The sequence below is a fragment of the Phodopus roborovskii genome, unplaced genomic scaffold (assembly GCF_943737965.1).
Source record: "Phodopus roborovskii unplaced genomic scaffold, PHOROB, whole genome shotgun sequence".
In the NCBI taxonomy this organism is placed as follows: domain Eukaryota; kingdom Metazoa; phylum Chordata; class Mammalia; order Rodentia; family Cricetidae; genus Phodopus; species Phodopus roborovskii.
In genome coordinates, this window is record NW_026126525.1 from 14,034,692 (window position 1) to 14,047,110 (window position 12,419).

The 12,419-nt window shown below is 39.5% G+C and overlaps 1 protein-coding gene across 1 annotated transcript in view; it reads left to right on the forward strand.

Moving 5' to 3' along the window:
* Positions 1 to 12,419, forward strand: part of Adamts3 (ADAM metallopeptidase with thrombospondin type 1 motif 3) — a 185,483-nt gene that overhangs the window by 80,037 nt on the left and 93,027 nt on the right. The window lies entirely within an intron of this gene.

Here is a 12,419-nt window from a genome sequence, read left to right on the forward strand (position 1 = left end):
GAGAGTTCAGAGTGAATATACTTTTGAAGTCATTTGAAGAATTCTCACTGCAACTACATTGATCCCATGATGTGGGATTTCCCTGATCTGTGCAATAGCAAAAGGAAAATAGCAAGCTGGATGAGAAGTTCATCTGATCTAGAATGACTTCTTGTTCACAAATGGAACTTCTATACCGTCAGATATGACTCCTACTACTGTTTTAATGTTGACTGTCACCTAGCTGTTTTTCAAGGAGCAGTGACTATGGCCCTGATGTGTTTCCACAAGAACTAAAGAGTTCATCCCTAGGCTTAATAGTCTTTCATCATGAATATCTATGATTTATGAAGGCTTGGCATGGGTAATAAGAGTGGATATAGTACAGTATGACATGTATGAAAATGTCATAAGGACGCTCATTTGATATATTTAATATGTTAGTAAAGTTTTACAGTGGCCATATGCTTTGATATGTGTATATATCATATATCAAATAGTTTTTGAAGTAAAATTCTCGGTTATTTTGTATTTTAATCTCTCTTTGTTATTTGAAGAGTTAGAATGTGTAAAGCTTTGTGTTTCCTATGACAGTTGCTGAAAGACATTTTCCCACTACTTAAAAGTAGGATAATTATTCCAGCAGTAATGGTGCATGCTTTTAATCCCAGCACTCCAGAGGCAGAGGCAGGCGGATCTCTGTGATTTAGAGGCTAGTCTGGTCTGGTCTACAGAGTGATTTCTAGGACAGCCACAAAAACACAGAGAAACCTTGTCTTGAAAAAAAAAAAAACACAATTATTAATTTTTTTGAAACTTAATTTAAGACATCTTGAGTCATTCTATAAACTTAAATCTCTCAGAAACACATGAAATATTATGTATTTAGCAGATAGCTATTAATATTTAAATGCTACCCTGACTTTAATTCATAGATTCTACTTATTTACATTATCTTTAAGTTGTCACCTTCAAATTTGTTTTTATATTTTTTTGGGGTGGCAAAAGAGGCACACACGAGACAGTCACTCTACCACTGAGCTGTAGCCTGGCCCCAAATTTAGGAGCATATACATCTAAAATTCATTTTGATTGGCATATGATTTTTAAGCAGTTTTTCTCAAGCTGTAATTTTCAGACCACTACTGTTTGCAGCATTTGAAGTGCTGGTTAAAATTGCAGATGTCTGATGCCCAGCCCAGCCCAGCCCTTCTGAATCAGACTCTGGAGTTTGGAACATGGAAATGTCTCTGAGGTTGGAACCTAAATTCCTTGGCATGCTAACATTTGTGACCTACTTTAGGAGTTAATTATATTAGTCTTATAGTCATATTTCAGTTATTTATTATGGGAATAAGTGGATCTTGGGATATTGGCAGGGGGCAGTTTTTCAAACGCATGTCTTTCCTAGGATCTTTAATAGTGGAATATAATTTAAATAGCAGAGTAATTGAATTGGAAGCTATTTTTGCGATTACCTAGTCAAATCCTCATGATTTTTTTCAGATTATGAAACAGCCAAAAGGGGTTTAAATGACTTTGGAAGTCATATTTTGTAGAAAAACTGTGTCTATAATGCAATTTCTTGGTCAACGAAGCTACGGCTGCTGCACCCCTTCAATACACACATTGAAACAACCTCACTGTGTAGCCCTGGCATGTCTGGAATCTACTATGTAGAGCAGGATGACCTCAAACTCACAGAAATCCACCTGCCTCTGCCTCCTAAGTGCTAGAATTAATTTATGTGCCACCACATCTTGCCTCTAAATCCTGACAATGAGATATACTTATTGCAAGACACTAGGAAATGTTGATCATTTAATCACAATGGGCCTTGATGATTTGTTGAATTGGCCATATTAATAAAACTAATATGTTAGTCTTTAATAATCTAAATTAAGGTCTATTTTGGAATCTGCTTTGTTTTTAACGTTCTTAAAAACAGAGTTCCAGAAACTAACTTTTTGTAAAAAAAAAAAAAAAAAAAAAAAAGACATATGTTTTCTGAAGATGGTTTCTGTTCCATCTGGTACCGCAGCCGATTAGTCTGAAGTAAACACACAGAGACATATTAATTTTAAGTCTATTGGCCAATGGCTAGGGCTTCTTATTGACTAGTTCTGTCTTAATCATCAACCCATAACAATTAATCTATATATTTCTATATGGCCTTACTAGAGAATGCCTATCTTTCTGGTCTCTACATGGCATCTCTTTTCAGTCTCTCCCTGCCTAGTAACCCCGCCTCTAGTAACCCCGCCTCTGCTTCCTGCCTCACTATTGGCTACACAGTGTTTTATTCATCAACTAATAGAGAAACATATATACAGAAGGACAACCCTCATCAATTTACCATGTGAAAGGGTCATAATTTTTTGAGTATCTTATATCTTAAATTTTCTAAGTGTTAAATACTTATAAAAAGCCATTTTACTAAAAATTTTTAGTAAAATTTTCTGAAACAAATATAAGCAGAGCTGCTACAGCCCTCTCCTAATTCATTTCCCTTCACACCCTTCTTCCATGCCCTTGCTTTCATGTCCCTTTGGAACTGTGCAGTCTTGGCAGCCCACTGAGTGTAATTCATTTGAACATTTGGTTACAAGACTGACTTTTAAAGGTCAAAATATCCTAAAAGATACTGCATGACTTCCATTTTAACTTTGTTCCCTTCCACCAAAATAAAAAGCTGTTTTCTGTGCTTTAACATGATGAGGTTTCACTTTTCTTTGTATGTTTATTTCTTATATAATCTTAGACGAGGGCAGATGTGGAGTTTTCTGTGCAACAGAAGCATGAAGCTCTCTTTAGTAGGTCATCTCTCTTCCTCCTGTGCTGACTTGAATTCTGAATAGAGAGTTTGGTTGGTCACCACCCCTATAGCTACCAATACCACCACCCTTTCTGCATCCTGCGCCCCATCACCTCCTTCTCCTCTTCCTCCTCCTCTCTTTTCCTATCTTACTCTTTTATAGCTATAAGCTGCAGGTTGGTTCTCTTGACACATCCCACTGTGTTTAAGATGCTGTGGTAGAGTCCTGGTTAGTATCCTTAGGATCTCATTGGGGACAGGATGGAGAGGAGTTTCTTAACTCCTGCTGTAGCCAGAAGCTGTCTGTGTTTGCCAGCAGCAGAGGCTTGGCAAGAGCATCTGACAAAGAAAGCGGGACTACAGCACTATTTCTTACTCTTTTCTCCCACTGAGTAAGTTCTCTGTCTATTTTCAGTTCTATTAGAATGGAAAGTAGTGATAACAAATAGGGAGTGGCGGGCAGGTGAGAGTAGAGTGGGAAAATACAACCACTCTATCTAGTGCTCTTGGAGTTGCCTCTGCTAACACCTCACCCCCAGTCAGTGACCCATAGATCTCACATGGAACACAGTGGTACTGTTTTCAGCCTGTGCATTTGTGGCAATTTGTTGCAGCAGCAGTCTGTTCTCAGCTGCCAGAATTAATGGTTAGGAAGAATCACATGGGATGGAGGTAGAGTGGACTACTGATTGGATGCTTTACAATGAGGGAAGAAGGAAGAGGCCAAGCTGGATTCAATGTAACCGTGGTGGGCAAGGGCTGGCAGAGGAGATGAGAGACACTGAGCAGTTAAATTGGCTGTTCAGAAAGCCCTTCAACTTTTGAGAACTCTCCATGGATTTTCATTTCCAATGGCATATATTTTGATGAGAATCAGTTGGAGGTTGTGCTCTCTAATTAAGAAACTAAAATGGTGATCTCTCGTGTCACTGATCATTAGACTCCATCATTTTAGCAATTAATTGCATAGTGGGTTGAGATGTTATCTTTTTTATTTTTTTAAGTCTTGTTCATTCCTTTGTAGAAGGGATATTGCAAATATATTTTAAATCTTGTATATTTGAAAGGAACTTTCAAGATTTTTAGATGCTACTTAAATAAAGGCAGCATCCTAAGATTTACGTGTGTGTGTGTGTGCGCGCAAGTTTAGGGTGGGTAGATGGTGTCAGTGCACACATGTGTGCCACAAGAGCCCAGGAGAAATGTCAGGTCCCTTGAAGCTAGAGTTACAGGTATTAAGAGCTGCACAACATGGCTGTTGGGATGTGAATTTTGTCCTCTACAAGAACAGCAAAACCTAGTAACTATGGAGCCATCTCTTCAGTCTCTCCAAGCCCAAGGATAGCATCTAGAACCATCAAATTTTGGATCAAGCACCAAAGGAATCCAGGTACAAACTGCATCAGATTTATATTTCCCCCTATTTATTAATGTTTAGGCACTAGTAACCACAATACAAGGTAATGATGAATTCCATGGAAAAATACAAGAAAAGACTGAGAGATCAAAATGAGTCCTAAATACCCCTATCTCTGGCATGAAGGAAGATTTTTCAGTGCTATGTATGACCTAGGGCATATGTCAACTCCTCTAGTATCTTCTAACCAATCTGAGAGTGTCCACAAAGACACACCTCTTTAAGTGGGGATCTGCTTTGGGTTTACAGCCTTCTAAGCAATACTACTCTGTCCTTTCTATCCAGCCACACTGATGTCTACATCATGTCTTCTGTGTGGATTGGGGAATGCCATTGAAATATCTCCTGAAATTCAGGAGGCCTTTAGAAGTTATCTTCATAAAATAATTTCTGTCCATTGTGCTGATAAAATGGGAACCAGATAAGGTGTTTACTTATACATGCAATGACTGAAGAAGGAACTCAGAGAAATAGTTTATCTCATGCTGTATCTTCATGTAGCCTTAGTGAGCTGAAATGTTGTTGTTGTACCCTAGTTCCAATGTCAGCCTTGAAAGAACATTGTATTTGCCTTGCCACTCCCTGTATGCATTACTGGCATACCTTTCTATGATCTATTCTAGCCATTCAGATCCTATCCCTGCTTTGTGTTCCTGTACCCTAGTAGTTTACTCCTGTATGCAGTTTGGCATAAATGGTATTTATTGTCAACTGCATCCATATTGTATTTGGAACATACTTCATGTAATGCCTGGATAACTTCCATGGCTCCACTCTCCTGCTTTAATAGAACAAAAGGATGTCATTCATATGCCACAATTAAAACAGGAATTTTCCCACAAGAGGCCTTTAGAACATCTGGCACAGAATTTCCGAGGAGAGATTGGTAACTTTTGATAGAACTTTAAACACTGTCTTTTAGACTGATTTTCATCATAAATCAAACTAAGTATAAATTAGTATTCGTTCGATGACTGGTTTTTATTATCATGACCTATGAAGAATAGTGTCTTACATTTCTTTTGTAACTTTATAGTTTATAAAATGCATTCATAGACATTGTCCCTGTACTCCATTCATATTACAATGGGATGAGGAAATGATCTAATCTAGTATATTAGAGCTGGGTGTCTGGTGTGGCTCTGAGGAAGCCATGTGGCCCTGGTGATGGCTGTCTCTATCTTGGGGGCCCTCTGACTCAGTTCTGTATTTTTCACAGCATGTGAAGTGAGTGCTGCACCTGAGGAGTTAGCCAGATGTGAAGGGATAACAGCCTTTTAACATCAATGAATAATGTTACAAATATTCCCTCTGGAGTGCTGTTAAAGTACCCACATGTAAACGAAAACAAAATGAAATCTTTCAATGTTTAATACTAGATTAAGTTTAACACTATTGGCTTTAAAAACCTTATAATTTTGAAAACTAGCTTGAGAAACATGGCAGATATTTTCTGTTTTGTTGCATGGGGCTGAGATGGCAAATATGAACTTTGGAAAAGAAGAGCAATTTCTTAAATATTTTATTATATAAGTAGCCTAAATGGTGAATCAAAAAGATTGTTTAAGTAGTATCCCTCAGGAGTGTATATAACCTCATGTGTGGCATCTCAAAAACATCTAGGTTATAATTTGCAAGTCTCTGTCAGGATCTGAGTATTATTAGTAATTAGAATGTCATCCATGACCTTCAAAGGGTTAGACAAATTGGGTTTTTAGTCTTGGATGTCTTAAGTATATCCTATGCAAATGAAACCAGAGAGTTGAGGACAAGAGTGTGAGTTAATTAATGTTAAGGTTTGACAACACACAGCCTTTGCGTTTCCAAAAATGTTTTTGAGTGCAGAACTATGTAAATAAATACGTTAGTGCATAAAAAGGGCTTCAGTGCCTAATTATCAGCACTGATGATTTTTCCACTGTTAAGTATGTGAGTGTTTCTTCTTCTGAAAATACAGGCATTTTAAAAATAGACCCTCAAGTTTGGGTCACCACTGAAGGAGAAAGATCAATATGGTGTGGTGGGAAGATGTGTGCATCAGAACCCACCTACAATAGCTAAGAATATTCTAGACCTTAAAATACATGCAGTTTTATGACCCCCTGTCTCTGTAGCTCTTTGTAATGTCTTCTGGCTCCCACCACTCTAGTTAAACAGTACAGTTTGTCCAGTTTGGTTCTCACAGGGTTCATTCTTTGCACACTACAGCCTCCTTTTTTTAGAGGCCAGAACCCTATTTTCACTTTTTCCTCCTTGTCCTCTCTCTTGCTAATCCTTTTTACCTTTCTTGCAAGATGTTTGGCTCTATTTGTGTTAATGTTTTCTCTCTCCATCCCCAAATACTAGGCACCTTCTTTAAGCCAGGTTTTGTTCTGTACCCTGGGAGGTGATAAACAGTAAATGTGGCAAAGTCACTGTCTACTTGGAACTTGGTGGCCCAAAGTTTGACAGTCATCTAGAACACATGTGGTGGGAAAGGAATGGAGAGCCAGTGGAGGATAATTTAGGTCTGCGGGGTACTGCCAGTGTGTCCAGAGCCCTTTAAGCTGAACCAGACAGGACAGCAGGGGAGAGAGAGAAATATAGAAAGCCGGTACATGCAGGGCCCATGGCCCATTTCCAGAGTTTAGGCTTTAGGGATTTTTCTCCATGCCAATTTAAGGTTATATGGGAATTCCCTAACCTTTTTCTTTACTCCTTTCTTTTTTGTTTTTTTAATACATTTGCAAAGTTTCCTTGTTCATTATTTTCATCAGATTTAATTACTGTGTGTGAAAACATATACCTGAAATCCAGTATATCTGTGGTTATGGTTATGTTTCTGCAAAACAGGCATGAATTCCTCCACTAACTGTTAGTAAGCACCACCAGTGCCTCAGGGGAACATAGTTAAAACAACTTTCCCTACCTTTCAGTTAGCCCTACAAAATTCTCCTGCCTTCACCATCCCTGTGCTGAAGATACAAAGGTTGAAAAAGAAAGGGAGAGAGTAATAAAAGAGATATCTTGATAGGAAGGGGGATTTCAAGGTTAGGGAGAAACCTAACTCTGAGACCCCAGTTAAGACAAGGATGACCCCAACTCAGACTTCTAGCAATAGTGAAGAGGGTGACTCAATTGGCCATCTACTGTAATCAGATTGGTGACTACCCTAACTGTCATCAGAGAGCCTTCATCCAGTAACCAATAGAAGCAGATGCAGAGATCCACAGCCATGACCTCTGGGAATCCTGTTGAAGAGAAGGAGGAGGGATTGTAAGAGCCCAGTGGAGGGAGAGGGGGCTGGTCAAGGTCATGGTGGGAGAACCCACCGAGACAGCTGACGAGAGTTCATGGGAGCTCATGGACTCTGGATGAACACCTAGGGAGCCTGCATGGGGCTGACCTGATCCCTCTGTATGTGTGTGACAGTTGAGTAGTTGTTTGTGAGGTTCCTAGCAGTGGGATCAGGACCTGACCCTGGAAATTGAGCTGGCTTTTAGGAACCCATTTCCCATGTTGGGTTGCCTTGTCCAGTCTTGATGCAGGGGGAGGAGCTTGGTCTTGCCTCAACTTTATGTGCCATTCTATATTGGAGTAGGAGAGGAAGAACAGGAGGAAAGGAAGTGTGAGAAACTGGTCGGCATGTAAAATTAATTAAAAAGAAAGCCAACCTCAATCAAAAAACCAGATAATTAAGATAGACATGTCTATCCTGAGAGCTGACAAGCTTGCAGAGGACAAAGAATAACAAATACATGTGGGTAAGCTCAACCCTGGTAATTTGTAATAAGAGCTATAAGAGACAAAGAATGGCAGAAGCAACATATTGCTGTAAGTCTGAATGTTTGACTCAAGGAGAGCACCAAATTTCTATGAGATAAAGGTATGAGAAAACCACTTTTAAGAAGGTAGCATTTTTTTTTATTTGATGAGACAGAGAATATAAACTGGCAATGTGCATGTATAGAGTGGGCTTTCTAAGCATTCCCCCCGTGACTGGGGCCTGAGGAGTATGGTGACAATGGTTCCTTGAGGGAAGCATGTAGAGCCATGTGAAACAGGACCCAGTGGCTGTGGCAGCAAGTGTCATTTTAAGTGGAAGGGGAAGCAATGGAAATAAATGTAAGTGGAGGAGTGACATTAGTTCATTTAAGGTTGCCACTTCCATCTGCTCATCAAAATCTGTCTCTGCTCTGGGCATACAGCCAGGGTATGTTTCTGGCCCTCTTTAAAGTTGGCTGTGATCCCTGTAATTCAATCCTGACTGTGGATGTAGAGAAATGGTGAACAATGTGACTAGGACAGGCTCCTCATGGACTCTCCTGTAGGCTTCCTTGGAGTTTTCCATTGCTGACTGGGCAGACTTACCAAGTGTTAGAGCCACCATCAATCTAGACCCTAGTGTGGCTCTGTAGTGCCCACACTCCTTCAACAAGGCATGAACCACCATAAGGAAGCCTCTCTATGATCGGGCCATTCCTCCTTTGTCCAAATGAACATGATTATTTTAGAGGGAAGTTTTGCCTGCTGTGTTATGTGAGAGTGAGATGCTGTAAGTAACAGCAGTGACCAAGTTGCAGGTTTATTGTGAGGTGCGCCAGGGTGATTTCCATAGAAATGAATATGGGATAATTTGGATTAGAAGGTCATTAGTCTCTAATATGACCTGGAGAAACATTCCCGCAGCAAATACCCTGATCTTCCAACTCTTAGAATCTTTCTGCCCCCCTTCTTCAGTTGAACCTTAGGTGCAGGAGTGTTTTGTGGATGTATACATTGGGATCGGGCTCCACAACTCTGCAATTTGGTTGGATGTGGCTCTGTGTAACTGTTTCAGTCAGTGGCAAAGAGAAATTCCCTTGGTGAGGAATGAGGAGTTGTGTGTATGTGTGTGTGTTTCTGTAACAAGTAATGAAAAAAGGCCATGTATCTGAAAGCAAGCAAGGAGGGGAATATGGGTTTGTAGGGAAGAAAGGGAAGGGGAAAATGATGTAATTATATTGTGATCTTGAAAATAAAAGAAACTAAATAAAATGTTAGCCCTCAAAGTTATTTTGCCAAGTACAGTGAGATTATGAAAGGGGTAGTATGCAAATTTGATTTCACACTTATCAACCATGTCTCTGAATTTTCTGTAACAACCCTCAGTGAATCCCTATAGGCCTGTGTACTCTGTTTTGCTAGACTGAATCAGAGGGTAGATCAGTCATGTCTTCAACGATTTTATTTTCTGTGTCTTTTTTTTTTACAGTTCTTTAATTTTTTAAAGATATTTAAATTCATGAAAGATAAGACTCACATTTCTTGCCCATCAATATTAGAGGTCCTGTGTGCTAGTATTTGTTCACTATTGTGCTGCTATAAGCCAATCCCTAAAGCTTCAGCCTTTGTAAAGGCAAGGGCTTTACTTAGATCGTGATTCTGGTGGCTAGAATGTAGTCTAAATAACAGGATCCTAGTGCTTAGCAAGGTCCTCTAAGTGCCCCACCTTAATGGAAGCAGAAGGGGAAATAGTTGAGTGCAGAAAGCATCAAGCACATGGTGTCATACTGCTTTCTTCAGAACTAACTTGATTCTTCAAGGACTGCATTGCTCTCTTCTGAAGGTGGTATAGTCAACCCAGTTGCTTCTGATAGACTTTGCCTCTTACATCTCACTACCTGTCAATACGGTTGCCTATAATCAAACTTCTGGCACAAGGGTTCATGGAAAACACATTCAGACCATACCTAAACCTCAAATCCTGGCCTCTTACCTTGCTACTGATACTGTCCCAATCTCACTTCAATGCACTTTACTTTCTTAGGGAGATGTTCAGTTTGAAGTTGGTTTTACCTGCACTCTACTGGGGTAAAGTAGTTATCATGGCACCTGGTATTTGAATGTTTGCCTACAATATGTAGAGAAATTTTTTCAAAAATCACGTGAGCTGATTTTTCATCATTGCCTTCCTTCTTACTTTCAAGTGGTGTATGAGTCAGTGGCAGTGCTCAGAGCCCTTATCTGCTTCAGTCACAGACTCATCTGGGAGAATCACTAGGATCTGTGAAGTCTTAAGGGAAGTAATCTATAATTTAAACGAGCTACAGAAGTGGCAGTGAAGGTAGAGTGTCCCCCCCCACCCCCGCAGTGAACTGGAGTGAGAGATACTTGACTCTTGAAGGTGCTGAGAGTAAATGATATTTGAGTGCTCAGTACTAAACAGGACATTTGCAGTACTCATTCTCAGGCTCAGGGATCATTATGGGAGAAGGCACCAGAAAAATAAAATATATGAGCTAGAAAACAGGGAGATTGTATATTGTATTTGGTTTTAATTTTTGTTTTTTCCTCTTTGGGGTCCTACCACCCAGCTCCCATATAAATACATGGAGATGTATTCTTACTTATAAATGCCTGGCCTTAGCTTGACTTGTTTCTAGCCAGCTTTTCTTAAATTATCCTGCCTACCTTTTGCCTCTGGGCTCTTCCCTTTCTCTATTCTATATTCCTTTCTTTCTTACTTACTCTGTGTCTGCCCCTGGCAACCTACTCTCCTCCTTTTCTTATTCCCCTTCTTCTCTTGAACTGAACTTTCTCCTCCTATTTATTCTCTCTGCCTGACAACACTGCATTTCCCTCTGTTGCCTCACTATTGACCATTCAGCTCTTTAGTAGACCAATCAGGTGTTTTAGACAGGCAAAGTAACATAGCTTTACAGAGTTAAACAAATGCAGCATAAAAGAATGCAACACATCTTTGCATCATTAAACAAATATTCCACAGCATAAACTTAATATTCCACAACAGGAAATGGGTTGTAAAATGTTGTCTTCAAGGCATGTACTGCCAAGGCTGTCTTGACCTCTTATTAGCTATATGGCTACTTGCAGTGGGCCTACATAAAACAGCCTGCTGACTTTCAGTCATCAGCTGGGAGCGGTTCCTCATCCCTACTTTTCCCTTCTTAAATTATTGGTTACTGATGGGTTCTGGAGGAAGTATGGTCATTATTCTCAGTTGTGTGCTTACTAAGGATCCCACCAGTCTTCAATGGATACATGTATGATCCTGGTTAAACTCACTGGGCCTCAAAAGAAAGACAAGAAAAAGAGTAGACACAAGAATGTGGGACTTACTGAGGTGCAATACAGATAGGAAGGAGACTAGAGGTGATATTTTGTTGTTGTTTTGAGACAGTCTCTCTATGTAGCTTTTACTGTCCCAGAACTCTATGCAGACAAGACTGCCCCCATACTCACAGAAATCCATCTGTCTCTGCCTCCCCAGAGCTGGAATTAAAGGCATGTACCACCACGCCTAGCTAGCTAGGAGAGCAGTTTTGTAATCATAATGTACTTTGTGCATGTCTAAAATTGTTTAAAATGCAAATTAAAGTTATAAATATACTACAAAATGTGCTGACTAAATGGATTGGAAGCAAATCAGAGACTAAGAAAAAGATGAACAATGGAATTTCAAATCATAAAATTTAACAGGTTTTATGTGTATCAATGTATGTGTATATATAGAGCACAGTACAATATACAATACAGTATAAAATGTGTTAGGTTAAGTCAGTTAACAATGTTTTCTGCTCACTGTAGATGGTGTTGATGACAAAATGGGACATTTTAGTCATGGATGTGTGTTTGTTCTACAGATTAATGAGTATTAGGAGTATGGGATTTCCACCAAAGACTGTGTTATGGAACCCACATCTCTCATACTGTGATGTCCAGGTGGGAGATGGAAATGAGTTGCTCAAGTAGTAGAGTGTAATCCATAACAGATCCATAATAGTTGTTATTGGAAGGCAGGGATTTTTTTTTTTTTTTGAGTTTCTGTGTTCCATAAGATTCTTTTGCTGAGCAGACACCATGTAGAATCCACTCTTTATGTACTCAGATGAAATGGCATGTCATTTAATTTAATTTTTATGTTGCATCAGCTTGTTATTTTCTCTTTATATAGATTTTTCATTCCTGCAATATGATTTTTTAAATGGTTTAGGAGAGAGAGAGAGAGAGAGAGAGAGAGAGAGAGAGAGAGAGAGAGAGAGAGAGAGAGAGAGATTGCTTGCACAGACTCCTGAAGATGAGAAAAATGCTTCTGATCCCCTGGAATTGGAATTGCAAGGGGTTGTGAATCACCATGTATGGGCTGAGACCAAAGCTGGGTACTCTGCAGAGGATCAGTTAATATTCTTAGTGGCTGAGCCATCTCCCGAACACTCACATGTATCT